Consider the following 24,225-nt stretch of genomic DNA (forward strand, 5'->3'; position numbering starts at 1 on the left):
CTGCATCTATAAAAACAACAAACTTCTTTTAGTGACTACTGCAAGATAAGAGTAAATGGAGATTTTTCCCATGTGCTATTTTAGCACTGTTGCTAAATCAATATTGTTAATATTGTTATCCTCTTAAAATTATACATATAAACACAGTTCTAATATTTTGCTTTTGGTGCAGTTCACTGGAAACATATTATGAAAACTCTGTTATTTTCTAAATACTGCATTCTTAATAGTATTTTAGAATCAATAACATCTTTCCTTCTGAATATAACTAATTTTTTAGTAGTATTTAACTATGTTGGGATGACAGGGTATTCTCAGGCTAAATCCTTATCTTACACAGTTGATAAAAATTAAAAATAAAAATATCTAGAAGTACCAGAGTAATCATCTTATGTAATTACATGGACTAAATACCAAAAACACACTGGCAGTGAGGTGGGGAGAGATGAGAAGAGCTGGCAAGGAGTAGTGAGAGATAGAGTGAAAAAATGCTAATTTTTGTGTAAACACTGTAAATTTTTTTTTGATTTTTAAACTATGTACAATTATTACTTCAATTAAAAAAACTGAATAAAAGAATAAAAGGTAACCAAAAATCCCACCAATCTGCAATTCAGATACAGTGATGAAATACAGTATATGGGATGAAATAAAACTTTCTTTAAAATCTACAGATACATTTATTCAACCTTCCTAGTATCTATACAACCAAAAACTGTGAAGCAAGCCCAAGTCAATAAAATTCCCACAGCAATTAACACCAATGAGCATTAAATGACATGTTAGGAGGGAAAGGACAAACCCCCCATCATTTCTTATTTAAGAAGTGCAGCTTGTTCCTAACGCAAAGAAATGATAAATGCTTGAGGTGATGGATACCCCAGTTACCCTGATATGATCATACACATTGCATGCCTGTATCAAAACAACACATGTACCCCATAAATATATACAATTATCATGTACCCATAATAATTAAAAATTTAAAAACTTTAAAAATTAAAAGTGAAAAAAGAAAGAGAAAAAAGAAATTCAGTTTGTGAAGAAGTTCCAGGGTACAAAATTCCAGGAAATAAAAAAGATCATCTTCTGACATTTATAGTTTCTGATATGTGGAAATAAAAGAGACACAAGAGAAATGGAAAAACATACATTTTTAATACAGAAATATTTATACACATTTACAGGTCTTGAGCCAACTAACTTAGGTTATTGTGTTATTAGAGCAACTAGCTCTAGAGGAATAAAAATAACCCTAGTATTTATTTCCAAAACCACCTGGAAATACAAAATAATGATATGAAAAATCATGTTGCTTAAAAAACAGAAGTGAAAATTAGTGGTTAATACAGCAAAATGATTTTTTAAAATTTTAGTGGTCAAGAGTATTTTCCCCCCGAACCCAAATCTAGCCAGTAAATGTGGGAGTGGTAAAGATTCTGAAATTGCTGGGCAAGAACTGTGCTAGATTTCTTCTTTGGGGAAGGGACGTCCCAGGAATATTAGCTATTTAATGAGAGCTGTGGAAGAGAAGGTAAAGGGGCTAGAACACCTTTTCAGTCCAGTTTGACAAACAGGAGGACGAATTCACAGACAGTACTTAGAGACTTAGCACAAAAGAGAAACGCGAACACATCACTAGGTAATAATGTGGAAGGAAACGAAAAACTAAAGAGGCAACACAAAGGAATGTGACTCAGAGACGGAAGAGTGGAGGCAGTACTGGTCCTGCAGACATACGAAACCATTAAGGGGCGTGTAGTTCACAGTGGGTGAATCCAGATCTTATGCTATAAAGAGGAAATACCATGATCCATACAACTTACGTGTACAGCAATTCCCGACTGGCAGTTCTGGACTATTATTAATAATAGTCCACAAAATGTGCATGATTGAGTAGGAGTTGGGGAGGGAAGAGGGCAAAAGAGAGATTTATCTTGGAACTATTTTTAGAATTTCCAAAATCCCAATGGAAATACACAGTTGTTTACAGAAAGGATACTTGAAGAAAAAAAAAATGAACCCGTCAATTTCCTCTATGGCTGGAATTTTATCAATTTAACACGATGCTCTCACAATAATTTATTTGGCTGGCTGTTAACTCTGCCCAGAAAGTTCTTTCCCCAGGTAGCCACTTTGCAGATTCCTTCACTGGCTTTAAGGCATTCCAAGAAGTGCGGCCCACGCACCTACCCTATCTAATGGGGCATTCCTCCTTCCTATCCCCTGCATTTCCCATTCCTGTTCCTCTGCTGAACTATCACCTTCTACCGTGCAAGGCAGGTAATCAGTTATTAGTTTATTACTTAATCTCTGTCTCTCTCAGATAAAATATAAGCCCCACGAGACCAGGGACTTTCTCCGGATTTTTCACTGTGGTAAACAAAGGACCCAGGTCAATGCTGTGCCTGGACCTAGTAGAGCCTCCGAGGGCTCTGAAATGCTTCCTGGCGGAGGTGGTGCCTAAACTGAGTCCAGCAGAGAGAGAAAGGTACTCCCACAAGAGGAAACCAAACACTAGCAGAAGAATGACAGAGTGTCACAGTTGTGCCTTGGGAAAACTACAAGCACTTCAGTGCCCAGAGAGTGGTCTCGGCTGAGGCCCAGGGTGTAGACAGAGATCAGTCCAGAAAGACCGCTGTATGGGCTCTGCTGCCTCTGAGACTCAACCCAGTCATGGGTGACAGGAAGCCACAAAGAGCTGGACAAGTTGCGGGAGAGGAAAGGGGACTGTCAGATTTATATTTTTGTTTTTTATAATATCATTGTCAAGTCTCCTAGATTGATAAAAAACAAGTCTATGTCTATGAAGCCCCACAGGTCTAGAGAATCTGTTTTCCCTCCTGACCACATTAAACTCCAGCGCTTCATAAAAATATCCTCTCTGCACTGGGTGCTGGCTGGGGACTGTCTCGTGCGCCTCTTTGATATGCCAGGGAAGGGAAGTACGGAAGGCAAGTGTGGGCAAGTGAGAACCGCGCCACGTAAACACAAACACGGGGCTCCGGCCCTAATGCCAACTCCGCGTCTAAATGTTCCGGGGAGCAGCACACGTGCAATAATGTCTGCTCATGCCTTTTTTTGCAAATTTAATGTTGTTGTTCAATTTGTCCTATTTCAATTATATTTAATTGCATGTCAGAAATGGATTTAACTTTCAACAGCATTACACATATAATCATTTCACCACCCTTTACCTCTCAATTAGACATAAAAGAAACCTGCATTTTCCAGCCACCTGGTGAACATTAATGATAAGGTAATTAGACTCCAATGTGTTGTTTTGTATACAGACCTACAAAGTGGCATTCAGCTTTAGGTTCCAATATCACATGACTTGTATGTATATGTATGTATCTACGGGCCACCTTAAATGAGTATAAGATAATCTAATTGAAATGTTTCTATTTTAATGACTTTATATTTTCACCCAAAACAATTCTGTTTCCAGACAATAACAAATATTGGTGAGGCTGTCAAGAAACTGGAACCCTCATGCGCTGTTGGTGGAATGATGAAATGATAACATTTTGCAGAGCAAAATATAAAAAAGCCCCCAAATCTGTTCATCCTAAATTGAAATAATTAATGGATTCCAGTTAGTTCTGGATTATTTTAATATCTGCTTGGCAAACTACTGTTAATAATTTTTCGATGTAAAGTTAGTTTTCTTCTATCATCTATCAGTTAGTCTGTGCTAAGCATATCAGTCATCTGTTAGTTTTTATTTTATGGATAGCAAATATCTTTTCCTCTCCCTAGACAGACAAGGAACTGATCTCACTGGAAGGGATGGTGTGGGTTCTCTCCATCTTCTCCCATTTTTTCACATCCTAACCCATGAAGTAGCTCTATAGTGCATGGTTTCAAAACCACTGCTAGTCATTAGAATTGAACGGTATATCCATTATCACTATTGCACATCAAACCCAACTAAAACGTAGTGGCTTAAAAAAACAACAATTTATTTTTCATGATTCTGTGGGTTGGCAATTTGACCAGTTCTGCTAGTACCACCTGGGATTACTTGTGAGGCCAAAGTCACCCGCAGCTTGAATGGGACCAGAGGTCCATGGTGGCCTCACATGACTGGAAATCATCACTGCCTATTGGCTGGGGCACCCCTGTTTCCCTGAATGTGGTCACTAGTTGCTGTCCAACATAGTAACCACTAGTCACAGGTGGTTATTTGGCACTTGAACCCTGGCTAGTACAACCGCAGAGCTGAATTTTATATTTTATCTAATTGTAAGTGATTTAAATTTAAATACAAACTGGTACGTGTGGCTAAGGGTTACCATCTTAGCGCAGTTCTAGAGTTTGCACACCACTTCTGTCACGTTCTATGGTTTGAAGCAGGTCATGAGGCCAGTGCAGATTGAAGAGAATGGAGAAATATGCTTCATCTCTTGAGGACAGGAGGAAAAATGTCCCTCTGCATGGGGGCTTGGACACAGGGAGGTGTGTTTCATGACTACAACAATTTACTGCATGGGATAAGGGGGAAAGAGCAGCTGTGTTGAAGATGGCCTAATAGTATTTAATATAAGTGGTCAGGGAAGACATCTCAAAGATAGGGTTATATGAAAAAAAAAGACCTGAAGAAAGTGAGACAACAAGCCATTAGAGGATCTGGCAAAAGAGCAATCTAGGCCCAGGTACCAGAAAGTGCAAAGGCCCTGGGGCAAGTGCATGCCCAGCTTAGCAGTTCATGCTATCAGAGCTGCGTCAGTGAAGGATGAGGGTGACTGCTTCTGTAAAGATATTTTATATCATGAAATTTAGGGGGGAAAGAATCTTTCTACTTGATCAGAGAAGCACCCAGTAACTACGTACTTCTCCATGCAGCAGATATCTGGCTACTTTGCTGACTCAAGGCTTAGGCATTGAGTTAAGTGTTCTTATGTGACGACTTGTCACAAAGTTTATGCATTTTCCATTCTACAGGTTGAGCATCCTTAATCAGAAAATCCAAAGTTTGAAACTTTTTGAGCACTGACATGATGCCACAAGTGACACATTCCACGTCTGACACTTTTGCTTTCTGAAGGTTCAACACAACATATGTAAACTTTGTTTCATGCACAAAATTATATAAAATATTATATAAAATTACCTTCAGGCTATGTGTATAAGGTATATCTGAAACATAAATAAATTACGCATTTAAACTTGGGTCCCATCCCCGAGAGAGTGAGATATTATGTATATGCAAATATTCCAAAATCCAAAAAAATATGAATTTTGAAACACTTCTGTTCTCAAGCATTTTAAATAAGAAATACTCAACCTGTAGTAGATAGGTGGAAATGCCCTCAACCCCTCTACCCCCAGACAAACACGTGTAAAATGAAGTTTTGGCCTACAACCAGCAGGCCAGGCTCAGCTGTAACAAGGAGGAAGATGCAAGATAATCTCAAAAGGGAAAATATAATTTGTGTTTTAAAAGTTGCATGTTCTGAAGCGTTCAGTAGAAGGGGATATAATCCCAGACACCTCAAGAGTCAAGAATAATAAATGGAAAACACAATGATTGTCTTGTATCCCTAAGAAAACATTCAACTTTTCTCCCATTCTCAGGTAGCATTAAAGTACAGATTTTCCAACAAAGATTTCCACCTAAATGAAAATTTTAAAACACATATTAACTGATACAATATATAAAGAAATATGCTAGGCACAAAAGGAGACAATTAATCAGTTAGGGACCCAATCTTTTTTTTTTTTTTTTGACACAAGAGTCTGGCTCTGTTGCCCTGGCTAGAGTGCCGTGGCGTCAGCCTAGCTTACAGCAACCTCAAACTCCTGGGCTCAAGCCATCCTCCTGCCTCAGCCTCCCGAATAGCTGGGACTACAGGCATGCGCCACCATGCCCGGTTAATTTTTTCTGTATATATATTTTTAGTTGTCCAGATAATTTCTTTCTATTTTTAGTAGAGACGGGGTCTTGCTCTTGCTCAGGCTGGTCTTGAACTCCTGACCTTGAGCGATCCATCCGCCTTGGCCTCCCAGAGTGCTAGGATTACAGGCATGAGCCACCACGCCCGGCCTGGACCCCAATCTTTAAGAAACTTGCAGTCTAAGGGGGAGAAAAAAATTATGCTAGTCAGAATGTGCTAAGTGTCACAAATCGTTGAGAGAAGTACAAGTAGAGCACTGAGGAAGGAGCCCCGTTATATACAAATACATGGCGGGGGGGTGGTCAGCCTCCTCAAAAATATGTGAACTGTGTTGAAAAAGAAATTGGAATTAGGTTAAAAGGTAATTAGAAGGAAATGAATTCAAAAAAATAGAATAAACAAATGTAAAGTAATCCCGTCTCTCATTGTTTCCCTGTTATGTATCTTCTGCATGCTCATCTAAAGTAAAAGAATCCCTGAAATGTCAGATAAAGACCTGATTGTAAACATCAGAATTTATCTACCTAAATCACAGAGTTTTCATTCTCAACAGAATTTCTAAGAGTCCAATGTCCCCTTTATTAGTGACTGCCCTTCCTCCGTCCCACCTCTTCTAACTCTCTCAAACTCAGGGTGCTCTTTGGCAGCTGCCGGCGTTCCTCTGAGTGCCAGGCAGCGGAATACATTGCTGCTCGTTCAACTTTAAATGCCTTCAGAGAGATTCTCAATTACCCTCCTTTAGTGGTCTGGGAACATTCCCCCCACCTGCTACAACGTAGTGGGAAGGACGGGGGATTAAGGGATAAGGAGGCATAAAGAAGTGCCTGGCGTGGCTTAGGTCAGAAATACTCGCCAATCAGCTGCTCTTCCTTTTCATCGTGAGCACAGCATCAGCTTGCTGGAATGAACGAGCTCCTGCCAAGCAAACAGCAGCAATATCAGTTATTCCTGGCAGCGCTCACACGGACAGGACCCTGCAAGTTTCTTAATAAGAAAACAGGGTCTGAGAGAAGCTGGAGAGAGGAGGGAATACCTGGTATCCTCTTCTGTCCTAAACTAGCAACTGGCCACACTGCACTGAGATAAGGGGAGAAGACATGCAGACATGTGGGTGTACGGAATCCTGGGAGCCATCTGTCTTCTTTAGAGAGCAACTCTTCCCTTTCTTCAACTTAAAGCCATCATCCGAATTGTCTGTATATCAAGTGCGTCCAGCAAAGCAGGGACAACTTTTCCCCTAGTCCTTCTAGGCACAACTAAGTCAAAAATGTCCAACCAGTTCTCCTGTATACCCACAGAGGATATACTTTTCTTAATATTTTGTAGATCACGATATTAAAATGATAGATAAATCAAATTATGTCGCTCTCCTGCTTAAAACCTTCCCATGGCTTCCTCTTGCGCTCAGAATAAATTTTAAACTTCCTACCAATGTGGACCCTCCCTGCTCGCCAGTCTCCTCTCCTAATTTCTAGCTTCAAAGTCCTCATTTCTGTTCCTACAACACACTGAGCTTTTCCCGCCTCATGGCCTTGGCAACTCAGAAGGCCTTTGCTTCAAATCTTCAATGGCTGGCTCCTTCTCATTAGATTTCAGCACTCAAGACATCTTTTGGATAAATGAATAAACTGACGTAAAAGAAAATGTGGAACCTCAGGAAGCTTTAGTTAGAAGGGAATCAAGAAAGGATAACTCTGGGGAAATAGCGTTTCACACATAGCAGGTCTAAGGAAGAAGCAGCGTGGAATAACTTTAAGCAAGGGGAGGGAAGTAGCCGTCTTGCAATAGGATAGCCCGCCATAAAAGTTATTTCTCAAGACACAATACCTGCATCCTTTTCTCAGCAATCTCACTGTCACCGGTGAAAGTCAAAGGAATCCACAGGGGTCACCCTTCCTGGCCCTTTAGGGATCGGCTCCAGTGCCACCTGCACCATCAGCGTAAACCTCGGCCCTCCCTCCTCTGTGCCTTCACAGCGCTTGGCGTCCACTCTGCAGGAGCATTCGGTACCCTCTCCTTCCTGGCCTCTTTGCAAACCTGACTCCTGCACCACACTAAGCCCCCACGGAAGGCTCACATCTGTGCCCCCGAGGGTGTTGTGGAAACTCAATGAATTTTTGTAAGAAAGAAAGAGCAGACATTAAAAATACTGTTTTGCGATGGAGTAAAACCAGATAAAGATTTGCAGCCAAAAGTCTTGTGCTCCAATGCAATCCTCACCTCTTCCACCAGGAGCCCTTCCTTGTCCGTTTGTCCTGTTTGTCCGTCAACTGCTCTGCATGTTACTAATATCTCTCATTTCACTAACTTCACAGGTGAGACAGTGGGTGGGAACATATTTTGAAACTATTCAGTGCTGTAGAATAACAAGTTAGTAGTAAGAGGATGCTGATCTTACCATCTTTCCCCACTCTTTTCTAAGACTGAATTTCTTTCCAAAGCCTCTATTCACCGTTACTTGTGGAGGAAAGTTCTAGCAATTTTATCTACACCTTGGATGAGCAATACCAGTTTAAAACCCTCCATTTGCAGAAAAAACTGAATTAATTAATTTAACTCTTCTCATGGATATATCATTTAATTAGGAAAAAAATAAAATTATGTGATTATCCGAGATTAAGCAAAAATGTTTGGTAAGCAGAAAACCGTATTGCAATAATCTTATGTCATTTTAGATTCTTAGAGAGCAAAATAAAAACAAATGTAGTGGGGTTTGTTTTGGTGAACCAATTTGTTCCAGAATAAAACAGCAAAGCACAGCTCTGGGGAGGTAAAAACGGTCAGTGAGATCATGTCGCATACACTAATTTGAGATAAATATCAAATTTCTTCAGCTGATGCGTCCAGCAAAGCAGGGACAACTTTTCCCCTAGTCCTTCTAGGCACAACTAAGTCAAAAACGTCCAACCAGTTCTCCTCTTCCCTCTCTTTGAGGGAGAATCTTGAGTCAGGTGTCTGACCATCCTCAAACTACTTTCTAAATTTTCACACTTACATGGCGTGCCAGTATTTCAACACTAACAGTACAAGGTTGACAGAAAAGAAGGACAAAAACGAGAAATCACAGGCCAGGGTGCAATGAAGCTGCACTTTCATACGTCATTTCTGGAGGCAGAAAATTGGTTCAACCATTTGAGAAAGTAGGTTGGCAATATATCAAGAGTCATTACTATGGTCATATTCTATGAAATAAGAATTTCACCTTTGGGAATATATCCTAAGAAAATGATCCAAAAAAGCTACGAAAACAAAAGTGTTCATTATAACATTACTTATGATTGAAAAAAAAATTGAAAGCAACTTAAATCTCCAACACCTGGAATATATTTAGGTTCACTATGGTCTGGCCACACTAGGGACCATTACTTAACCTTGAAAAATTATTGTGATAATGACCACACAGCAACGTGAAGAAATAGGCATGATGTATATCTAAGTGCAAAAGACAGGATAAAAACTATGTACCCTAGTAAAATTGTGCAAAACGTAAATATGCAAAAAGGAAGCAATGCAAAATGAAAAGGGTTGTTACAGTGATAAAATTGTGGCCAACTGTTTTGGTCTTTATTTTTATAAATATGTAATATGTTATCATTTTCATAATTAAAAATTATACCTTTAAGATACAAATGCCCAACAGAACTGAGCTCATTTAACATGGAATAAATTACTACTTTTAAAGGATAGCATTATTAAGAATTACAAATATGTTTTAGAAGCCTGTTTTTCATATCTGTAACAATTATAAAACTTTTCCATTATGTTTTACTTCAATCACCTCCCTGAGGCTAGATTTATTTATGAAATGTAATGCATATAACATAGTTACTGAATGAGAGACTCCATCCATATGTTTAAGCTACTGCCTATGTTAGGAATCTTAACTCTTCTAGTTTTCAAAAGTATCAAATTTCTACGCCAGAGAGAAGCACAGACACTGGGAGAATCTGGCAATATCTACCACATACAGCCAAAATAATAAACTCTATTTTAAAAGTTATCTCAATAATCAAAGACATGTCAATTCATTTTCTCTCATATAAAAATATTTCCTATTCTTGATTTGAACAATTTAGGCAGCATTAAGATAGGGAAAAGGTAACTTCTGAACTGCCTATAATATTAAAGTATAAAATATAAGTGCATTGATTTATTTTCTTTCATTTCAAATATGTCAATATAGTAGAAATTATTTCTAGCTCTTGAGAAAAAAACGGTTGCTTATATTTCTAAGTTAGCTATAATCTTTATTAAAGATTTGGCTATTTAAAGTAGAAATATTTTCAAAATATAATATTCTTTAGAACATGAACAAGTAAAAAAAGGATTACTGAGAGATAAAGAGACAAAAGGAACATTCATACCAAAGGATGTGTTCCCTCCGGTATTGTTTCATTCAGTCAACATTTAAGTAATATTTATTCTGCATCCAGACTACCAGGCATAGAGAGAGAGACAACAGAAAATAAGTAATTATGTTAGAAGGTGACAAATCCTATGGAAAAGGAAAGAAGTAGAACAGGATAAGAGAATAGGAGTGCTTGGAAAGAGGTTGCAATTCGAGCAGAAGCACACTAGGTACAGAAGAGAGCATGACGCTGTGACCGAAAGCACAGCAAGGGACGCACATGGCTGAAACCAGAGGGTAAGAGAGAAAATAGCATGAGATGAAAGGCGGAAGGTGTGAGTGGGAGATAGGGAAGATCATTGTAGACCATTCTGAGGACTGTGGCTTTTACTCTGAATAAGATAGGATGCCACTGCAGAGTCTGATTTATTTTAATAGAAACACTCTGGCTGCTGTGCTGAAAATGCCAAAGGCAGAGGAGTCGTGAGAGGTAGTGGATCCAGATATTCTATATTTTCAACACAGAACCAATAGGATTTCCTAACAGACTGAACATGAGAGATAGATAGGATTGTGAGTGACTATCACTTTTTACCTGAGCAACTGAAATAGGATTCCTACTAATCAAAATGCAAAAGACTGCGTAGAACACGTTTGAGGGGCCAGTTCAGGAATTCGGTTTGGTCGTATTAAGTGTGAGATGTGTATTACACTCCCCCCAGGAGAGATAACATATAAAAAGATACACGTTGGGAGTGGTTAGCATATAGATGGCATTTAATCCCGGGAAGGAGTGAGTATAGAGAAGTTGGCACGGCCTGACACCTGGTGCATCCCAATTTTAGGAGATCGGGGAGAGAAGGAGGAACCAGAAATGGAAACTGAAAAGGAGCTACCAGTGAGGGGAGAGAAAAATCAGGAGAGTGCAGTGTTCCAGAAGTCAAGAGTGCAGAGGAAGAGTTAGTGAGTCAACAGGAAAGGGGAGGACTGAGAACGGACCCCTAGCCCAAGCTCAGCCAACACTAACAAACAGAGACATGACAAGTTACATAGGTGGGTGTGTAACTCATAGTGGGGCTCACGGACGGCTTACTTACTTAAGGAGATAGAGGATGCCTGAAGTAAGTTTCAATAAGCTTTCATTATTGTAAATGTTACATTTTACACGTGTCAACACATACACATTATTTTTGTTCTTGAGGCAAGATAGTCTGGCTATATGATCTGCAGAGCCCAGTGTGAAGTGAAACTGCAAGGCCCCTGGTCCAAACACGACGAAGAATTTCAAGATGGTGGCAGCAGAGCAATAAACCAAGGGCAGAACCCGTCTAAGAGTGGAGCCCTGTGTGACTGCATGGGACACCCAAGCAGCTGGCCCTGGACACAAGGCAGCTGAGCTATAACAAACAGAGGCATTGCTGGTACAGCAGGCTTCTTTAGCTTTGGGTTTCAAAAAAAGCACTTAACTGCTTACTGCAGGATGCAAGCAGAAAAAAAAAACAAATGATACAAACATAAGGAGAATCTGCTAGAATGTAATTTACTTTCTCCTCCCCCTCTAACTTGCTTTCAAAGCTAAATCAGCATATATGGATCTGAAGTCATTATAGTATGACAGCAAAAAAGGGCAGAACAGTCATTAAATTTGATAGCATTAATAAAACTACATGAAAAAAAGGGAAAGAAAACAGGCTTACTTTCCACTGGTATGCAGGCAAAATAAAAAATGTATATCCTTCACAGTGCTTTAAAAGCCTTGGTTAACATTTCTAAATGAACAGTTAATATATAAATTCATTTTGGTTCCACCTGACTGACATCAAAAATAATGCTTGAATCGGAATACTAAGTATGAATGCTAAACCGAGACAGGAATCCTCCAGCTTCTCATAGTATTAATAATAAAACACTTTTCTTCCCTACACTCTTTAAAATACATGTTTACACAAATGGATTCCTTCATCCAGCAAACACATGCAATACAGGTTGAGTATCTCTAATCCGAAATCCGAAATGCACCAAAATCCAAAACTTTTGAGCACTAACATGATGCTCAAAGGAAATGGTCTTTGGAGCATTTTGGATTTCGTATTTTCTAATTAGAAATATTCAACTGATAAATATAATGCAAATATTCCAAAACAACAGAAAAAATCCAAAGTCCGAACACTTCTGATCCCAAATATTTCAGCTACGGGATACTCAACCTGTACCTACTCTTATCTGGCACTGTATTAGGTGTTAAACTTGCATTTTCTTTCTCTTTCATCCTATTGTAAGATAATAAAAAAGAAAGTAGGCAGCACTTTTTGCTCTATTGTATACTCCAAGGCATGCAATGGCTAATTTGGAGGATTTTCTCCTCCAGGTGTTTGAAAACACTATTTAATGATTTCTTTCTTACCCCAAGGTCTCTTTCAGCTGAAAAGCTTCTTGCTCTATGAAGCCTTTCCAAATCCTCCCAAGCACAAATAATTGTGATTCATCTGTGCCTGCCTAGCTGTGTCTCCATGCTCATAGTGCAGCACTTCTGATATCTACTGTAGTTACTATGTCTGCTGCCAGACAGTGAGCTCCATGACAGCAAAAACAGTCTTAGAAACTGATGCATGCTGAGAACCTAGCAAAGTATGTGGCAAACATCAGGTGCAACATAAAAGTTTCCTGAGTGAATAAATGAACTACTAGATAAAACAAATTGTCTCTGGGCTAAATACGTCCAGAGGCAGTAAAGGGGTGGACTGTATTGATTGGTTTTATGGACCTATGTCCTGTCTATGTTTGTTGTCCACTTTTAATTTCACCACCAGAGAATGCTATTATGCTGCCTTGCCACTCCCTCTAAATTTGGATATTCTATGGCACTTTGGGGTAAGGTTTCAATTTTACCCATCAAGCTCAGGAGTCAAGACCAGATGCAGACAACCAAATGGGTGTGGCAGGTAGGTATAGGCTCTCCTAGAGAATTGCTGCATTAGGCCTGCCCACAAGTAATGGCTTTTCTAGCAGACCTTAGGGAGCTGTATGTTTGATAAGAAGGAAGTCAACATAGGTGGTAAAGGTTGGAGAAGAACTTAGAAATTAATTTTTTTTTAATTTTAGAAAAAGGCTAATTTCCCACCTTAGGTAACCTCATAACACAGCAAGACCTCAAAAATTACAGAATCACAGTCAGAATCTCAGATTACTTCAGTATTGAGAAAACCTTACCCCCACTCCACATCCACACACACACAGCCTAAATTTAATGGTGAGGTGTTGTCATTTTAAAGACAATGTTAGAATTTGTTATTTCAATAACTATGTTTGCTAATGTATCTTGGCAATTCAGTTTAAGGCCAGAATGTCCTGACTCTTATGTAATAAGGTTTGAATACAGGAATTAAATTAGGTTAAGCAAAGGACAGAGTAGCCCTGAGGGAAAGAACACATACAAGAAATTATACCTGAATCATGCACTTTCAATTATTCTTGGTGATTTGCTTTTCTAAAATCAAATATGCATTCTACTGGAGAAAGGGTGTTAAAGTTCTGATAACTGTCCCTACTTAACTTTATATTTATATTGTTATGAAAATGAAGTGCAAATTGGAACAGTAAAAACTGCATCTGGGATTTTGTCCAGTCTTAGAATATTTGACTGAAGTAAATCTGAAACATTACAAATAAACGCTATATACATTGTAGGTGCCTTATAAGTAATTTGTTGATTGAATAATAATCTCACATTCTTTAAAGGGAAGTTACATATTAAGTGACCTCATTTCCAACAAAATTTTAAAAATGATACTAAAAATTTAATTTAAGTCATTAGATGGGAATATTCAACTTAATCCATTTATTCCAAAACAGTTCTTAAAAACACTATATATTATAAAGTAGTAATTTAACATTTGAGGGGGATTAAATATGTACTTATATGAAAAAAAATGATATGATTATACTATTTACCAAACTGAAAACTGATAACTTGTATCTACTGGAAGGTGACCCTTGTCTAATTTAATAGGTTAATCCTAGACAGTAATTGGAGGCTAGATCTGTTGGGTTGTATTAGATGGTAAATATCAGGTGTTAATATAGTTTTATTTAATTAAAAACCACTCATATAGCCTAGATAGTTTTAAACAAAATGAAAATGATCAAAACTAACAAGACAGACTTCCAACAATGCTCAGTCACCACTTACTGAGCATTTATTATGTGCTGGCCCCAGGCCAAATCCTTTCCCACCAGAGTCCTATGATTTCTTTTCTGTTTCTTCTCCTTCTTCTTCCTATTTCATGCATCCGTCTATGTGTATATACTAATAAAGAATTGAACGAAGTATTTATTATTGACATTGCTGAAAACATATCAGTATTCTGAGTCACTGGTTGAAACATCCAAGAGAGTATAGCCATTGAATTAAGGATCCAACACACACTAGTATTTCATAGTATCAGTTCCTGGGGCATTTTCACTAGAGAAGGAAAGGATGCTAATCAGAGAATCACTCATTTCAATGAGTAAGAGAGAGGCTTTGAGCAGGGACTTTGCTGTGGGGTTTTCCACCTGATCGTCACCCAGGACTGCTTCATTTTTCCAGCAGCAACAACCTCACTGGCTACTTTGCCTTTCTGCTTTGTTTCTGGTCTATAGAATGTTTGTCATGTTTTGGATCCCAACAATGCCATGTTTGGTTTTCTGTTTTTTTACATTTTATCTATAATTACTAGGTATTTGAACAGAAGGAGTGCTTTAAAGCATTACTTTACAGTGTCATTCTAGCTGGAAATCTCAGACCCATCACCTAAAAATGTAAATGTGTATTATCTCTTTTGGATACAACCAACAAATCACAAGCACCGAGCTTTTAATAATAGGAATTATTAAAATATATCACTGAAGTTCAGAGGTTATACTTTATTGCTCTTTGTATAAAAGCATTAACTTTAATTATTTACTTACTTATTTTTATTTCAATAAATTTAGAGATACAAGTGGTTTTTGGGTACATGGATGAATTGCGTAGTGGGCTTTCTACTACATCTGTCACCCAAATAGTGTACCTTATACCCAATAGGTAATTTTTCTTCCCTTACCCCCCTGCCACCCTCAGTCCTTCTGAGTCTCCAATGCCCATTGTATCACTCTGTATGCCCCTGCGTACCTGCAAAGAAGTATTAACTTTAACATTAATGCATTCAGTGAATACCGCAGGTAGACGAATAGATGGATGGATGGATGGGTGACAAAGTGATTAGCACTGTCATTATCAAAGAATAACTTTGTCTTTGAAAATGAATGAAAGAGTGTCATTAAATTATTAATAAATCATCAATGTACATATAAAGGACTAGAATATATAAATACAGGTAGGAATATATATATATATATATATATATATATATATGTGTGTGTGTGTGTAGGAATCAGAAGATAATATATTAGTTCTTATAAACCAATCCCTAAGTAAGGGTGACTGCATGTATAAATCTGAGATACCAGTATCTTACCATAGTTATCTGTGACCCTGAAAATGGACTGCACCCAGGATAGAGTCATGCAAATGAATTCAAAATAACACATATTAATTCTGTTCCTTTATTTATAAATTATGGCAGCACTGAAATATTGACAGCTTTCAAAAGTAATTAGACTCATGCTTAAACATTCATAATTTGTTTATTAACCTTTGATGAATTAACTAAAGGCAGTATATGCCAATATGTCTTCTGGGTTTAGCCTTTCCATGATAAGCTATTTTCTTTTATTAAGAACAAGAAATAAATCATTTTCTAGTCTCTAGACTCATATCTTATCCTTTATAAATCCTCAAAAATATTGTTGTTTCAATGACTTCATCCAATCTCCCGAGTAGTCTAAAGTATTTTTAAACCACCAGTCAACAAAAATGATAAATGTAAGTTATGGTATTATAATTTATAATGCCCCAAAGTAATGAATTTAAGAAAAAATACAAAATGCAGACCTGGAGCAACTCAAATTAAAAATATACTAGAAAATCCAAGTCCTAGTTCAAAGAATAACTCCAACAGCCATTGCTTACTGAGCATTTACTATATGTATTATGCTAAATGGTTTATTTATACTGATGGGTAGAAACTAAGGACTGAAGAGACTTGACAATATGCCCTAAAGCCTTGATCAACAGACCTAGTGAGTAGAGGAGGTGGGACTTGAAACCAGATCTACCTAATCCCATGTGCCAGGTGACCAACCTAAGATGTCTCAGAATATAGGGTAACAGCTCACTGTCCAAATGAGAAGAGCCAAAAACAAATTTTTGATCAATTTGAATATACAAACTGCTAGGGATATAGGTAAAATAGTCAGATGCCTACTTATAATTATTGTATTCAGATTCTTCAGATGACTCTCTGACATCAGATCTTGATATCACTGGACACACTTAACAGCTTTCTAGCATGCAACAACTCTATGTCCATATAAGGTATTGAGACATAGCTTCTTTTTTCTTACTTTGTCTATGATGATGTCGCAGGCAATTTCAATGCAAAACTAAAGTGCTTGTTTGAGTAACATTAGCATGTGGGTTTTAGATGCATCTTGTGGATGTGTATTTGTCTTGTCTACAATGAAAAGACATATGGTATTGCTTTTGAAATTGATCTTTGAAAGACGTGTACAGTGGCATGCAAAACTTGCATTTTTGAGATCATATCTGTTGGAAATAATTAACAAATCAGTGTTATTTTCTTTGTCTCCTGCAAAAAAATTCCAGTTGGAAATCTTTAGACATCCTAAATTAGCATGGAGAGATTATGTCAAATTAATTAGTACTGTGTGGTTTGAAATAAAGTAATCCTGACAGCTACCTGTAAGATTAGAGAATGAAATAGAAATCAAGTACAAGGTCCCCTTCTTTCTATGGGGAAATTTTAAGGAATAAAAAACCTTGCCTAATATTAGTATTAAGCCATTTGAGGGTTGATTTTGATTGATTCTAATTATGTACTTTTAAGCTGGAAGGCAAGAGTTCTTTGAAGTTAAAGAGATTTTTTCACTTTACTATAACAATTAAAAGACCTAAAAAGCAGGAGCTCAAAAAAAGAATTACAGAGTTGCCTAATAATAGACAAAACCAAAAGAAAAAGAAAAAGAAGCAACTTTATTTCAGTATGCTAGAACATATCTGTGAAAAAATTAGTTTAAAAAGTTATTTTATGTTCTGTTTAAAGCTACTTCGCAATGTTGTAATTGGAAAGAGTTCTATAATCGCTTAGAGAAAAAAGATTGGAAATAAATGTGTACATGAACTGAAAACTTGCCTGAATTATAACCAAGTGCTATGGTTTGAATGTCCCATCGCAAAAGTCAAGCTGAAATTTAATTGCCATTGCAATGGTATGAAGAGGTGGGACCTTTAAGAGGTGATTAGGTCATGAGGGCTCTTCCCTCATGGATGGATTAATGCCATTATCGCAGCAAGAGTGTGGACTCCTGATGAATGGGTGAGTTCGGCCTCCATCCTCTCTCTGACACGCATACTCTCTTGCCTTTCAGCTTCACCATGGGATGACACGGCAGGAAGACCCTCAGTGGACGCCAGCCTCTCCACTTGAACCTCCCAGCCTTCAGAACCGTGAGCCAAATAAATCTCTGTTCTTTATAAGATTACCCAGTCTCTGGCCTTCTATAATAGCAGCAGAAAACAGACTAAGACACCAAGGGAACAAAGTCAAGGTTAAAGAAATGGATGACTGGGCAAAGTCAATCAGAGATTTGGGATAAGAGTGGGAAGTTCATAGCTTAGCCACAAACCATTTTGGAAATGATTTCTCATAAAACAGAGAAAAGGAACTGTAAGTTTAAGGACAAGCACAGGTTCTCCCTTAAATGTAAACTCCCTGTAGACAGGGGCTGTGTCTGTTTTCTGAACTAATATCTTTCCAGTGTCTTAGAAATTGCCAGGCACATAGAAAGTAAATGGAAGTGAGAGAAAACAAGGAATGAAAATCCAGATTTCATTAAACCACATGCACCTTTCATCTTCCTCCGCTATAAATAAGGTCACTGGACGAACTTATTTCTTAGGTCCTTTTCAGTTCTAATAATTGATAATTCTAAGTTATACATGCAGACAAACTAAATAAGGATTTCTCCTGATAGATAGAATATGACAGCAGAGAAAAAGGATAACTCCAAGGACTTAAAAACAACAACAACAAAAGCTGCCCTGAAACATAGAGCAAGCACATATATACACATAAGAGATTTTAAGAAAAGATTCAGGATAAATTAGAGAATTACATTAGAGCACTGGCCAAAGACTATTATGCATTCTTTAACTTCCTGGATGTAAGGATGAGGTTCAACTAAGACTATTCAATGATTATGGTTAGTAATGTTCAGTAAGAAAAGTACATATTAATAATTTATAGGTAGGTATTCACATTTCTTTAAATATTGCCCTAAATCTACTAATACATAATGATTCACCCTAATTGTAATAATATAGATTATACTGATATAAATTAATATTAATTATAATTATGTATCTTATAGTAATACAATTTTTAAGACATTGCTCTTGTCAGTTGGGAAGGAAGGTTGCTTTTGACAGAATACACATAATTGAATAAAATAATATACTGCTCTATAGCACTTCGCCTTTCCTAAATTCCTTTCTTTTACATTATTTCATTTGATTCTCAAAAGAGTTCTGTGTAGGAAGATGGAACTACTTGCTATGGTTTGAATCTTTGTCTCCCCAAAATTCATATTTGAAATCTCAATCTCTAAAGGGATGGTACTAGGAAATGGGGACTTTGGGATGTGATTAGAGCATGAGTGAGGAGCCTTCATGAATGGGATTGGTACCTTACAAAAGAGAACCTTCCACCATGTGAGGACACAGGGAGAAGACACTGTCTATGAACTGGATGGTGGGCCCTCACCAGACACCAAATCTACCAGCACCCTGACCTTGTGAGCAATACATTTCTGATATTTGTAAGCCACCCAGTTTATGATATTGTGTTACAGTGGCCTGCATGGACTAAGAAAGTACTTACTGTTTCCATTTTATAGATGTGGAAACTGAAGCATGGGTCAGTCAGATAACTTTTTCAGGGTTGCCCAGGTAGTCAGTGACAGAGTCAGCCCCTAAATAAATGTACTCTCCTTCCAGCTCAGTGCCTTTCCCATTACCATACCCCTCAGGAACAAAGCTCACTTACATCTTTAACCCAAATTATCACACATCTGAGAAGCTACCCACCACTCTTTACCAGCCTCCAGTGCACCCTAAAATCCCACAGCCACCCACAATGCACAGCAGGTTATCTACATTACAGATCTTGTGCCTCACATTAAAAGGCTCACAACATTAGACTTTCAAGCCTGACTCACAAGGCAATAGCAAATGTCACAACCTATAAAGAAAATACGGAAAAACTGTGCTTTAAGCTTTTATTCCTTCCCTTGAGTTTTTCTTCTCTGTATAATTCATACAGGTAAAGTCAGATGTGATGCCAATTAATGCACTTATTAATACTTGATGGCCATCCTGGAGAGAACCACTGATGCTCCAGTCCTGCTGCTTCTGCGTTGACCTATATATTAATAGAATTGCTTACCCCAAACCCAAGCACATTTTTCTGTACCATATCGTGTTCTACAGGGAAATAGATAACTGGCAATTTTTTTCTATAAACCCTGTGAATCAATTTATTCAACTAATGCATACTGAGTGCTACTTTAGTGGAAAGTTACCATTATATACTAAAATATTAGTCCTTGAGAATAACATATTAGTGTTCATTTTGTCTATTTTCAGAAGGCAGCTAAAGAAAAATATAGAGTGAGACATGTCGCTTCATATTTTTTCCATAAACTAAGCCAGGAAAGTGACATTAGAGAGCAAAGAAAGCAGGACAGAAACCAATAAAAACAAAAACAGGCTGGGCGCAGTGGCTCACGCCTGTAATCCTAGCTCTCTGGGAGGCCAAGGCGGGCAGATTGTTTGAGCTCAGGAGTTCGAAACCAGCCTGAGCAAGAGCGAGACCCCATCTCTACCAAAAATAGAAAGAAATTAATTGGACAATTAAAAATATATAGAAAAAACTAGCCGGGCATGGTGGCACATGCCTGTAGTCCCAGCTACTCGGGAGGCTGAGGCAGGAGGATCACTTGAGCCCAGGAGTTTGAGGTTGCTGTGAGCTAAGATGACGTCACAGTACTCTAGCCCAGGCAACACAGTGAGACTCTGTCTCAAAAAAAAACAAAAACAAAAACATGAGAATGTATCCCCAGTGCTCAGAATGGTGCTGGCAGATAAAAGTGGTTCAGTAAACGTGTTCTGAATGAACAATGAATATATTAATATTTGGAGTCAACAGTCCTAAATTTAGACCCTGACACTGCTAATTGTTCATTTAAGTAATGGTGGGTAAATTGCTCGAGGTCTATGATTTACAAAGTCCTTAAACGTAAAATGCAGATAACAGGATTTTTTGAAGGTGAAATGAAATAGCGCAATACTTACCAATGTACGAGGAATGTCATAGGAACTTAAAACAGTAGGAATTAGTATATTATTATTATCATTTAATTCTGTTATGGGCTAAATTGCCCCCTCCAATTTATATGTTAAAGTCCTACCCTCCACTATATGACTAGATTTGGAGACAGAGCCTTTCAAGAGATGATTAAGTTAAAACGAGATCATTAGGGAAAGCTCTCATCCAATATGACTGGTGTCCTTATAAGAAGAGGAAATTGGGACACAGATATGCACCAAAGGAAGACCACGTGAAGACACAGAGAAAAGACAACCATCTACAAGCCAAGGAGAGAAGACTCAGAAGAAACCAACCCTGCTGACACCTCGATTCTGACTTCTAGCCTCCAGAATTGTAAGCAAATAAATTTCTGTTATTTAAGTCACCCAGGCAATTGTACTTTGTTATGGCAGTCCAAGCAAACCAATACACATCCCTACAAACTTTCCTCTAAAATCTATTCCATAATTTATTTCTCCTAGTGTCTTATTCCTGCTTAGTTCTCAAAATTGAGTATGAAGTGTCTGTCCAAAGACTATAACAATAAATAATATTTTAAAAGCCTGCAGTTTGGGATCTTGATAAATCGACAGGCAGACTATGACAGACCACAAGGAAGTGTCATATTGTGGAATCTAGAATCAACATGAACTTTTACAAAGCATTGTTTCTAGTGAAGATATAACAATGAGATGAGACCTGACCCAGCTCAATATTCAGAAATTCAATCAGTATTATTCATATAACCTGTCTAATATATAATTCACAAAGGTAAGGAAGTACAGACTGTCAAATAAAAACTCCTGGTAAGACCAAATTACTGATAAAGAACATCCCTCAACAGTAGTCTGGATCATAGGCAACCTGCTAAGTACTGACAATTGTAATAAAAAAATAACAGTAACCTGAGAAAAGTCCAGAAACAGGCATCAAGAAATTTAGAAAGCAGGGCTGAACATCCAACTCACGCCATTCCTTGCCCCCACCCACAAACAGAGGTATTTTGAGTAGGTTTAAGACTCGAAGGATAAATGGAACATGAAAACATCATTTTTATATCAGAATCCCAAATTGTATTAGTACCTCCATTACCCTTCCTTCTCACAGCCACCATTTTGACTTCTGGCTCTCCCTCCGATTCTTGGTGATTTCATTATCCCTGTAGATGATCCTTCCACAACCCTGGAGGTCCCTGACAGATTGTCCTCTAAGGACCTTGCCCTCCACCCTACTTGTGCAACTCATTTTCACAAAAAGAAAAACCACTGGATATTGTCATTAACAATAAATGCACCCCTCCATAAACTTGATTTCCAGCAGCCCGTCTTTAACTGCCACTTGCATTCTTTACACTTCACACCCCACCAGGCTCCCAACACGAACAGTTAGTCCCACTGGATTGTCTGAGTCACTGACTTCTAACACCGTTTTACTGCCCCTCATCCCTCTCGTACCCTCACACCTCCCCTTACCCAGCAACAATTCCACGTTCGATCACTACTACAACTCCCTTGTGTTATATAATCCTTTACCTCTCTTGCCCCTCTCTTCCTCCATCAGGTTTGCCTGACTAAATTCAACTCTCTAATTAAAGCTTCACCTTCACTAAAGCAACTAAACACGGATGAAGAAAAACATCCACGTTGGCTGTTCTCACTTTGAATTCATGACCACTGACCTCAAGTAGACCCTTACTGTCGCTCTCCAGTTTTGTTATAAATCTCTAGTTTATTAACTTAGGTACTTCTAGACTCTATTTTCTATCTCTTCTCTCCTCAAACCTCCACATTTCTTCCTTCTTCTCATATTCAGTTGATGATCTTGCTTCTTATTTCATTGAGAAAACACAAGCAATAAATAGAGAACACCTACATGTTTCTATACCCGAATCCACCAACCTATTCTTGTTTGTACCCATATAGTCCATGTTCCCTCCTATGAAAATGGATGAACTCTTTGCTCTCCTCCCTAAGACCAACTGCTCCACCTGTGCACTGGATCCCACTCTGTCAGTGTCCTATACAGTACTCTCTCTCCTGCATCATTGAATTTTTCCCACTTTACAGAATCATTCCCACCAGCACAGGACATACTGAATTATTCCCGATCCTTATAAAACCATTGCTTAACCCCACATTCTCCCCTCCAGCTACTGCCTCATTTCTCCATTAACTTTGTTGTAAAAAATCTGTGAAATGGTTTATATAGTCTCTCTTGAATCTATTCCAATCATGCTACCAGCTCTATCATGGTACTGAAACAACTCTTGCTCAAGGTCAACAAGACTGTCTCTAGATGGTTAATTTTCTGCCCTCATCTTATGTCTCAGCAATATTCGATCCTTGTGACCATGCTCTCCTTCATAAAATACTTTCCTTCTTTGGTATCCCAGGCTCTGTTCTCTCTTGGTACTTCTACCCTTCTGGCTCTGCCTTCTCAGTCTTCCTCATCTTCCCAATCTCTAAAGTTGAGGCTCGTTAGGGCTCATTTCTTGGAATTTCTTTTTGTAACTATAATCACCACAACCTAGGTGATCTCATCCAATCCCATGGCTGATATATAGGCTGACGATTTTGATCTCTAGTCCTGACCTTTTTCCTAACTTCACATTTGTAGATCTAACTGCCTAATAAACATCTACAGCTTAACATGTCAAAAACCAAACCCCTGGATTTCCTCCCCAAACTGCACCTCCAACAGTTTCCCCCACCTCTCTAAATGCTACTTCCATTTTCCATTTGGGTGGTCCGAAAACATTTGCCTACTGCCGTGCTTGATTCTTTCTCTCACATGCGGCGCATCCAAATCCATTAGCAAATCCTGTTGATTCTCTCCAAATATATTCAGAAACCAGTTCCTTCTCATTATCTCCACTGCTATCCCCTTGTCCAAGTCACCAGCCTTCCCCCTTGGGCTACTGAAGCATTCCTGAACTCCTCTCTGTGTTCTGCTCCTCATAATTGAACTTGCAATTGTGATACAATAAACCAGATATCAAAATTTCCATGGTGTCCCATTTCACTGAGTAAAAGCCAAAGAAAGCCCTTACAAAAAACTTTCAAGAACCTCTGTAATCTGAACCCCTTCCTCCCACCTGTCACTCCAGCCTCATCTCCTATCTCTCTATTTGGCTAAACTGCTTCAACTACACTGGCCTCCATGCTATTCCTCAAACATGCCCCAAACATTCAGCCTCTGCGGCCTTCGTGCTTTCTGTCCCCTTTCCATGAAGTTTCTACCCCAGCGAGGGGTGACTGAGTGCTTCAGTAACCTCATCCGCTTCAGGTCTCTGCTCAAAAATCACCCCATTTGTGACACTTTCCTGATTTTCTCCACGTAAAGCAGCAACTCTGCTGATACTCTCCCATCCCCTTTGCTTTACTCTTTCCATGCACTCTTTACCATGGGATAGAGCACATACTTAACTGCTATTTGTTTAGTGTCTATC

General features: G+C 38.3%; 1 protein-coding gene across 1 annotated transcript in view; it reads right to left on the reverse strand.

Moving 5' to 3' along the window:
- Positions 1-24,225, reverse strand: part of UTRN (utrophin) — a 522,534-nt gene that overhangs the window by 197,090 nt on the left and 301,219 nt on the right. The window lies entirely within an intron of this gene.

The sequence above is a fragment of the Propithecus coquereli genome, unplaced genomic scaffold (genome assembly GCF_000956105.1).
Source record: "Propithecus coquereli isolate 6110/MARCELLA unplaced genomic scaffold, Pcoq_1.0 Scaffold48, whole genome shotgun sequence".
Lineage (NCBI taxonomy): Eukaryota > Metazoa > Chordata > Mammalia > Primates > Indriidae > Propithecus > Propithecus coquereli.